Raw genomic sequence first — 10,000 nt, forward strand, 5'->3', positions numbered from 1 at the left:
TGAGAGTAACGGTGAAAGTTGTGTGCCTTGTCTTGGTACATGTAAGAGATAAGCTTATAATAAGTGTATTTGTAAGGTTAAGACAGTAGTGTTTCTCTTCCCCAACAAAGGTTAAGGTGTTGAAAGAGTGTTGTGAGTGTGAGGTGAGTGTGAAAGCTGTGTGCCTTGCCTTGCTATGCGTTTGTATATTTCTCATAGCACTTTCCTGCCAGACCACCTGTGTGTGTGTGTGTGTGTGTGTGTGTGTGTGTGTGTGTGTGTGTGTGTGTGTGTGTGTGTGTGTGTGTGTGTGTGTGTGTGTGTGTGTGTGTGTGTTATATAAAATGCAAATAAATAACTACATTTCTCGACTGATGGGAGAAACACACTTTTAAAAGGCTCTATTCAAAGTAGCACAGGTTTTTAAGGATGTTTTTATTGTTTTAGTGACAAATTAACAACATTCCTACATTACTGTCAGGAGAAACACTCAAGAAAACCTCTGCTAATCATCTTTGTGGCCTTTGGAATCAATTGTGAGAGAGAGAGAGAGAGAGAGAGAGAGAGAGAGAGAGAGAGAGAGAGAGAGAGAGAGCTAAACCAATTCAACTTGATATGAGAGAAAATCTAATTATCTTCCATTCCCACAGAACCGTCACCCCAAAACAATGAGTGGTGGAGGGTGCGTTCTGCGTTGACAGCCAGCATGAGCGGTGACAGGAGGTGTGTGAGACGCATGACAGCTTTAGTGACAAGTTCATGCAGGCAGTGGTGCAATATTATTCCCTCAGCACTCTTCATTCACTTTGAGGGCTTGGAAACCACAGTGCCTTCAGATTTGTGGAGAAGTGTGTGTGTGTGTGTGTGTGTTTGTGTTTTTGATAGTTATATTAGTTGTTTAAATCATGCTGAGCTAATATCTATCCCTCTATCAATGTGTGTGTGTGTGTGTGTGTGTGTGTGTGTGTGTGTGTGTGTGTGTGTGTGTTAGTTATATTGTTTAAATCATGCTGGGCTAATATCTATCTCTCTATCAATGTGTGTGTGTGTGTGTGTGTGTGTTTACCTATTGCACGAGACAGGGGAAGAGGGGAAGAGGAGGAGAGGAGAGGTGCTTGGGAGATGAAAATGTATGTGTGTATGTGTGTATGAATATTTTCCCTATCATACACAAAAACACCCTTGAAATCCTATATATAATTTGCCATAGAACACGCTTACTCTCTCCCACGTGGCCCACTCCCTCTCTCCCACCCTCTCACCTCCCACACACCTGTATACCGCATCCTGCAGCCTCAATGCACTCACCCCTTCTTTTCCAGCCATGGGTGCCTTGCCTCCTCGCACCACCACCACAAGCACCACCACTCCTGCCATCACCTACAAGGGGGAGACTGTGATGTGGCCTGCAGGGTGGATAGGTGAGGCATTGTTCTGGTGTTGGTGTGTGGTGTAGCATTATCTTGAAATCCACAGGCCTTCCACAGCCTTCCCACTGGTCTCCTTGTCCTGTCCTCCTCCACACAGCATCCACAGGCCTTCCACAGCCTTCCCACTGGTCTCCTTGTCCTGTCCTCCTCCACACAGCATCCACAGGCCTTCCACAGCCTTCCCACTGGTCTCCTTGTCCTGTCCTCCTCCACACACCATTCACAGGCCTTCCACAGCCTTCCTACTGGTCTCCTTGTCCTGTCCTCCTCCACACAGCATCCACAGGCCTTCCACAGCCTTCCCACTGGTCTCCTTGTCCTGTCCTCCTCCACACACCATCCACAGGCCTTCCACAGCCTTCCCACTGGTCTCCTTGTCCTGTCCTCCTCCACACACCATTCACAGGCCTAACCTAACCAACCTAACCTAACGTAACCTAGCCTAACCTAACTTAACCTAACTTATCCTAATCTAACCTCACACCCACAGGTTCGGAGGGCCCTCCAGAGAGCTGCCCAGAGTGAAGCTTGTGGTATAGAGGGACAGCTGCTGATTATCAAGCTTATGGAGTGACTGGAAGAAAGTGGGAGGAGCCTGGAAGGAGTGGTGGAGGTACAGTACTTGGAGAAAATCCCTCCACCATGACGACTGGGTGTCTGCTGTACAGTCCAACCGACCAATGGTGAGAGAGAGAGAGAGAGAGAGAGAGAGAGAGAGAGAGAGAGAGAGAGAGAGAGAGAGAGAGAGAGAGAGAGAGAGAGAGAGATTATTATTATAGTTTATTGACAGAATTTTGCGATTACAAGAAGCTTAAAGTAAAAATCATTTCACTAAAAGAGAGAGAGAGAGAGAGTCTTGATAGAGAGTCTTGATAGAGAGAGAGAGAGAGAGTCTTGATAGGAGAGTCTTGATAAAGAGAGAGAGAGAGAGAGGAGAGAGAGAGAGAGAGAGTCTTGATAGATAATATTGAGCACAGTCTTCACCGCTGGGTCGACTGTGGGGGCTGCGCTATTCCGGTTGGTGGCCGGTTGGTGGCCGTGGCTGTTCACGCACTAGCTCTTGCTGTGGCTGGCATGCTGTTCTGTCCTCTCTTGTTCCAGGAATTGCTGTCTGAGGTGTGTGTGTGTGTGTAGAAGCCACCATCATCAACCACAGCAGGTGATAATGATGTTTCCTGCTTTCATCCTCATTGGGGCTAGCCAGGACCAACTTGGGGCTGTACTGGGGTGACGCTGTGTGCCTCAGGTGGGTCTGGAGGGCTGAGATAGTGAGAAGGTAACAATTAAAAAGGACTAGTGTACACTTAAACCATTACAAACACTATGTAATGCTGGTATACACACACAAACACTGGTTTACACATAGAGACATATATAAACACTTTGCTATGGTTTGTATACTCTTAGAAACACACATAAACTCTTAATAAGTCTAGTATACACACAAACTTGTATACAAACACTAGTATATATTTAGAGACACATCCAAATCTTTGCTAAGTCTGATATAAGCACATAAACTCAATAAGATGCTGGTATATGCTTGGAAATCTATACACACATTTGGTTAGGCTAGTATACACAAATCTATACATATATTAGGAATTTATTGAATGATTGAGATGATTAGTTCTCTCTCTCTCTCTCTCTCTCTCTCTCTCTCTCTCTCTCTCTCTCTCTCTCTCTCTCTCTCTCTCTCTCTTTCTCTTTCTCTTTCTCTCATATCCTTTGTCTATCTCAAATTTTCTCTTTTAATCCCTCCCTCTCTGTCTGTCTGTCTGTCTGTCTGTCTGTCTGTCTGTCTGTCCCACACTTCAATACACCCTTCCTGTCTTCATACACTTTAGTACACCCTTCCTGTCTGCCCCCTGGACCTTAATACACCCTGTATCACCCTTGCATCTCATTAAACTATCCCTGTTTCTCCTTCACCTCAATAAATCCTGTCTAATTTCCCTGTCCGGGTGTTTGTCTCATCTTATTACACCCTGTCTCTCCCTGCTTCTTGTTGCACCCTTCCTTTCCCCTACACCTCAATACTCCCTTCCCACCCTGTGTCATGTGTATATATTGAAATATTTATATTCATTTTGGGCATTCTTCATGTGTTTTTGGGGTGTTTTGAGTGTGTTTGGGTGTGTTTTGGGGTGTTTGGGTCAGTTTTGGGTGTGTTTTGGGTGTGTTTTGGTCAGTTTTGGGTGTGTTGTTGGGGTGTTTTGGGTGTGTTTTAGGGTGTTTCGGGGTGTTTTGGGTCAGTATTGGATGAGTTTGGGTGTGTTTTTGGGGTGTTTGGGTGTGTTTTGGGATGTTTTGGGTGTGTTTTGGGTGTGTTTGGATGTGTTTTTCGTCAGTTTGTTTGGATGAGTTTGGGTGTGTTTTGGGATGTTTTTACGTGTTTTTTTGGGTATTTTAAAGGAGTTTGGGTGTGTTTGGGTGGGCTAGGGGTGTGCTGTGGGTGGATAAGACTGTTTTTGGGTGTTTAAGTGGGTGTTGGATGCGTTTTGGGGTGTTTTGGATGTGTTTTGGGTGTTTTGGATGTGTTTTGGGGTGTTTTGGATGTGTTTTGGGGTGTTTTGGATGTGTTTTGGGGTGTAGAGAGAGAGACGTGATGTGTGCAGGGGTGCCTCAGTCCCTGGATGGGTGTAGGAGTACGTGGTGGTGCTGTCTGGGTCTCGTGGTGTGGGAGTGCATGTAAAGGAACAGATAATTTAAGACAGTTTATCATATTTAATTATTTTGTATATTAATTTATTTACTATTATCTTTATTTTTTTTATTGTTTTTAATTAAAGGGGGGTTAATTTTTACGTTCATCTTTTGTGTTTTTGTGTTCGGGAGTGGTTAGTGGTGCTATTGACAAAAAAAAAAAAAAAAAAAAAAAAACAGGGAGATCGTTTTATTTTTTAGTGTGGAAATTGTTGCAGTTTGTCAGGTGTTGATTGGTGTTGAGAGTCGCAGGTCCCGTCTCGCCCTCTGTCATAAAATAAACAGTAAAGGGTTGGTTTTCGCTGATAGTTTATTTCCTTTAACGTAAACATGTAATGATATAGTTTTGTCTGTGTCTCCTGATGGTATGGCACTCTTGGCTAATATTTAACTAATTATATTCATGTCATTATCTGAATAACTAATAACAATTCACTATCCTGCATGTACTGTCAAGTCTATCGAAACATCAGCACGTCAATTGAGAGTCATGGATTTCAAGAGATTCCGATTTATTGCTGCTTCCTTCTCAATTTTAATAGTTCAGATAGACATTGCGTGTGGGGCACTGCTATTTACGAAGAACTGGAGGGTCACAGAAAGAAAGGGATGTTATATTCGTAATCTACGCAAAAAATAACTCTAGAAAAACAAACCACAGCATCTCTATTCATCCATTCTGTGTGTCTTCTCTTCTCTCTCTCTCTCTCTCTCCACTCTTAATGCTGCTGTGGGTCTCTGGGCTGGAGTACATCACAGAAAGATTGACACAGACTTATATATGAGAGGATGTTGTCTGTAACTATGCTATGGGGACATTGCAAGTTTGTGGGCTGTAGTCAATGAATAAGTGTGTCCTCTATAGCATACTTAAAAACCACACACACACACACACACACGCACACTCTCTCTCTCTCTCTCTCTCTCTCTCTCTCTCTCTCTCTCTCTCTCTCTCTCTCTCTCTCTCTCTCTCTCTCTCTCTCTCTCTCTCTCTCTCTCTCTCTCTCTCTCTCTCTCTCTCTCTCTCTCTCTCTCTCTCTCTCTCTCTCTCTCTCTCTCTCTCTCTCTCTCTCTCTCTCTCTCTCTCTCTCTCTCTCTCTCTCTCTCTCTCTCTCTCTCTCTCTCTCTCTCTCTCTCTCTCTCTCTCTCTACAGACTCACTATTTCCTAACCCTTGCCTGAAACAAATGAAAAACTTTTATCCTTCTCCAATCACATTTTAATTTTCTACTGACAGTCACAATCCCACAGTATATGTAGTAAATTTCAACTTTTACTTTCAGATTACCTTGTTGTTGATGTGCAGTCTTACTATGTGGGCGATGAACACCTCTGGGACATGACGAGCAGATGCCCATCCAGCACAGCTCAACTTGTATGGAATCTGGACCTGGACCATCACATGAATGCCACTGCCTTTGATATGTGTTTGATATGGCTTCTATTGCTTTCAAGTCACCATCTGCCTCTGTGAAATATGGAAGATCTTACAAGCTCAAGCATAATATTAAGAGTATTAATGCTGATATGATATGTCAGAGTATTGTAAATATTATTACTTAGTCTTCCCAGTTATGAAATTAAGAACAGTTGTGAAGTTTGCTTTAGCCACAAAACACTTTTACATGTTGTCAAAAGTGTGTAACTGTTATGAAGTGTGTGTATATATCATTACTACAGAAGAATCTTCCCAGTTATGAAATTAAGAACAGTTGTGAAGTTTGCTTTAAAACCCTTTATACATTAACTTATAGAGCAACATGTGTGGAAACACTTTTAACAAATATTTGTTGTCAATAAGTGTGTACACACATGGTTATGAATGTGTGTAATACTCATTACTGGATTTTCAGAAGAATCTGATCAATATTCCCAGATTACTTTAATGCAGCTGACTGAAGGAGAAAACATTGCAGGTTCACAGATGTGTGGTTTGTACTAAAATGTATGCGCATCACTTTCTGCTTTCACCCCAATGGCACACAAACCAAAATTCATGGGTATGGAGATGGCTGGACTAAAGTTTCATTTGGCCACCCCTCAAAAGCATTACAGTTTGTAAATGGTGTGTCTTCATATGCCTTCACTAGCAATTATGAATCTACACTATGAAGTCATGGTAGTTTTGTTCTTTAAGTTAATGCCTATAAAATCTCAAGGAATATTCAGGAAGATTTACAATGCTGTCTGTTAGTACACTGCAAGAAAATATAGAAATTTCACAATATTTATAAGCTTTCTTTTATATTTTTAAAATGCAACCATTAATCTGTATTACTTTTAAAAATAGCAATGTAGCTGGCATGAACGTTGCAGTCTTCATGATGTACTAGTGGACAAACAAGAAGTGATGGTGTTGAGCCACTGTAATAGGGATGTTATGGTTTAAGGATAGGAAGTCACTGTCAAGATCATCTGCAAGTTCAAATGGTCACCTAACAATTGCATCTTAGTAGAAAAACACAAAGAGGAAGTTTATGCAAGTTTTTATCCTTATATGAAATGTTGCTAGTGTTAACATATAAAATTGTATTGCATCAAACCCCCATACATTACTGTCTCTATCCAGTATGAGACCGGTGTTCAGGATAACAAGAAGCCGGCATTGCTCAAGCTGACCACATTTCATCCATTTATACATACTTTTTATTATTAAAGCTTATCTTGTAATTATTGCTGAAGACATTGACTCATTTATTTATTTATTTATGACTTAGAACTATGATAAAGCTATGGATTGATATAATTCCTGATTTGTTTCCATTCTTGTCTCCGCTTGTCCATCCCTGAGTGGTCAGAAGCGGTGCTCCACTGATGATGTGGAAGCCTGAGACAGCCAATCATTTAATGGGCTAGGTTACCTTTTGTCACCAGTCTTCTGTGTGTCACTCACTACGTTTGGAAATGTTTACCTGTTCTATTTAATTTGTTGGTTATAATAATGTTTATGGTCAATAAACTATTTATAAAACTATTTATCTGTGTCAGTATGATAAAAGCAGTTATTGTTGTTATTGTTATTATTATTATTATTATTATTATTATTATTATTATTATTATTATTATTATTATTATTATTATTATTATTATTACACATTTTCCTCCTTGTATTTAAATATTATTATTATTATTATTATTATTATTATTATTATTATTATTATTATTATTATTATTATTATTATTACACATTTTCCTCCTTGTATTTAAATATTATTATTATTATTATTATTATTATTATTATTATTATCATGCATTTTTCTTGTATATAAATAAAATATTGTAACTGATTATTATCTTTTTTTTATCATTCATGTAGACTCAAACTCTCTCTCTCTCTCTCTCTCTCTCTCTCTCTCTCTCTCTCTCTCTCACGAATAAAATGACTGGTGAGGAACTCTAATCATTAAAGTGCTAAAAATTCCACTAAACCACGAGAAATAAATTATTAAGCCGTTCATTGCAAGGGCCACAGTCAGAAAGTGAAAAAATAAAAAATAAAAATCCTTAAATACCGAGGCTAAGTAAAACATAAGGAATTAGACAAATGATAATTAATAAACACATAAGGAATAATTAATAAACAAAAATTAAGCCAGGAAGACCATTATAATTATTGCAAGGAGACAATATGTATGTATATGTAATTCGAGGTTAAAATGGCTCAAATCTGGTCAAAAAAAGCACATCAATAGTATGCCATAAGTGAAGGTGTTCCTCAAGGCAGGGAAGGTAGGGGGGGGGGGGTGGCAATGAATAGGGGAGGGGCTATGAACTATTGGGGGGTAACAGTCCCAATGACTATTAATTAATGACGCATCCAATTTAGCGTGTGTTAATTTTCGCGTTGTGATAATCTAAAGGTTTTCTCGCGTTTTTTTTATTATTTCTTTATTTATTTTATTTTATTTATTTATTTTATTTGGCAGGTGTTATATATATATATATATATATATATATATATATATATATATATATATATATATATATATATATATATATATATATATATATATATATATATACACGCAATTACAGATGTTTGATGATAAAAACGGATAATGCCTACATATACCGAATCTGTATTGCCACAATATATAATTTACTATGTATGTTAATATCGGAATACATGAACTGGAACTTAATTCCAGTTCATATATATATATATATATATATATATATATATATATATATATATATATATATATATATATATATATATATATATATATATATATATATATATATATATATCAGCATTTCATAGGTATAGAAATATGGGTAAGAAAATATATCTGTAAATTCAGGTGTTCATTTATTAAGCAGTACATAATTATGCTACTTGAAAACATGAAATAAAAGTAGGTTTTGTTAAAAGGTATCCATGATGGACTGTGCACTGGGTTGTATCAGTCAAACAGCCTTTGAACCAGGAATGTGCCATAATGATGCAGTTTTTGCAGAAGTATACTGCGGTTGACACTACAAAAGCCTCTGGAGAAGATTGATAATGCTGATAATTTGTCATCAAGAGATTATTAGAGATGGGAGGGAAATTGATTTAGAACATGATAGGTGTTATGATAATGCACAGTTCATCATGGGTACAAGGGATTTTTGTTCTTTGTATCAAAACAGGGACTTAAATTCACTTTTCCTGAAAATCTCTCACACTCATTCACCTCCTGTTTGTTTTGAAGAGAGAGAGAGAGAGAGAGAGAGAGAGAGAGAGAGAGAGAGAGAGAGAGAGAGAGAGAGAGAGAGAGAGAGAGAGAGAGAGAGAGAGAGAGAGAGAGAGAGAGAGAGAGAGAGAGAGAGAGAGCATCCAGTCAACAAGGCCATGGGAATAAAAATTATTAGTAAATGAGAGATGAAAGGATGGTGATAACAAGTGATAAATTAATGAGAAATGGAAGGATGGTGACAAGTGGATGGAAAAATTATGATAAATGAATGAGAAATGAGAGAATAATGATGATGGTAATGAATGGAATGTATGTAACCAAACCTAACCCAACTAAACAGTGTCAGTGCAGGAACTGTCAGTGTCAGGAACAGCATTGACAAGAGCAGGAACACTGGAAATGATAAAGAAAGGAACAGACACACCGACAGAGTTCCCTGCAGTGGTGTTCGCACATCAACTGGATGAGGGCATGCCAGAGATAACCAGGGAGTCTGTGCCAGTCTTGGTATCTCTGGAAATGAGTAGAAATGATATACAGCATTATGATAAAGAGGCTGAGAGGGACAAGTCACCGCACCTGACCAGATTCATCTAAGGGTGCCGATTGACTGATTGCTAGCTATTCACTTCATAGCCAGGAAATACCAGAATTTTGAAAAGCAACTCATGTAATCTATAAGAAACATGAAAAGTGACCCCAGCAAGTACAGGCCGGGCGGGCAGTTTGACTTATGTGATATGCAAAATACTGGAAACAGCAATTAAAGATATTGAATCATACACTTACCAGCAATCTATTCAGTGTACAGCAGTCTGGATTCCTGCCTGGGAGATGCACAGAACTGCAGGTGATAAGTGTTAAACAAGTGGACAGTGTTTAAACAAGGGCCTGGACACTGATAAAAGCATTCCATACTGTACCACACAACAAGTTATTATCAAAGCTAAAAAGTAACAGATTGAAGGAGGTGTGTTAAACTGGATAAAGTCAGTCTTGAGTAGAAGAAAGCAAGGGGAGCTTGTGAATGGGGAGGTAAGGTCGAGATATGGGCCAGGGAGAGGAAAAATTATTACCTCTATTAAGGAAAGAGGAAGGAAGGAAAGAAGGAAAGATGGACTAGAGGGAAGGTCAGCAGATGGGAGGAGGAGGGGCAGAGAGTGGATCATTAGCTCTATAAAGGAGAGAGGCTGGAGGGAGACAG

General features: G+C 39.2%; 2 long non-coding RNA genes across 3 annotated transcripts in view; one reads left to right on the forward strand and one right to left on the reverse strand.

Moving 5' to 3' along the window:
- Nucleotides 1-1,916: 1,916 nt before the first annotated feature.
- Nucleotides 1,917-5,620, forward strand: LOC135108591 (uncharacterized). 2 transcript variants are annotated; one of them, XR_010272371.1, is made up of 3 exons: nucleotides 2,104-2,300; nucleotides 2,343-2,685; nucleotides 5,398-5,620. It is a non-coding gene; the product is annotated as an uncharacterized LOC135108591 (long non-coding RNA). The 2 variants fall into 2 exon arrangements; XR_010272370.1 differs by lacking the exon at nucleotides 5,398-5,620 and having other exon boundaries at nucleotides 1,917-2,300; nucleotides 2,343-3,084.
- A 2,793-nt stretch (nucleotides 5,621-8,413) lies between these two features.
- LOC135108017 (uncharacterized) overlaps nucleotides 8,414-10,000 on the reverse strand; it is a 2,637-nt gene continuing 1,050 nt past the window's right edge. Inside the window, exons 1-2 of the long non-coding RNA XR_010272108.1 lie at nucleotides 9,586-10,000; nucleotides 8,414-9,309 (exon numbers count right to left, since the gene is read on the reverse strand). The exon at nucleotides 9,586-10,000 is cut by the window's right edge and continues 1,050 nt beyond it. This is a non-coding gene — a long non-coding RNA (uncharacterized LOC135108017). The remainder of the gene's footprint in view (nucleotides 9,310-9,585) is intronic.

This window comes from Scylla paramamosain, chromosome 1, assembly GCF_035594125.1.
Source record: "Scylla paramamosain isolate STU-SP2022 chromosome 1, ASM3559412v1, whole genome shotgun sequence".
Classification (NCBI taxonomy): domain Eukaryota; kingdom Metazoa; phylum Arthropoda; class Malacostraca; order Decapoda; family Portunidae; genus Scylla; species Scylla paramamosain.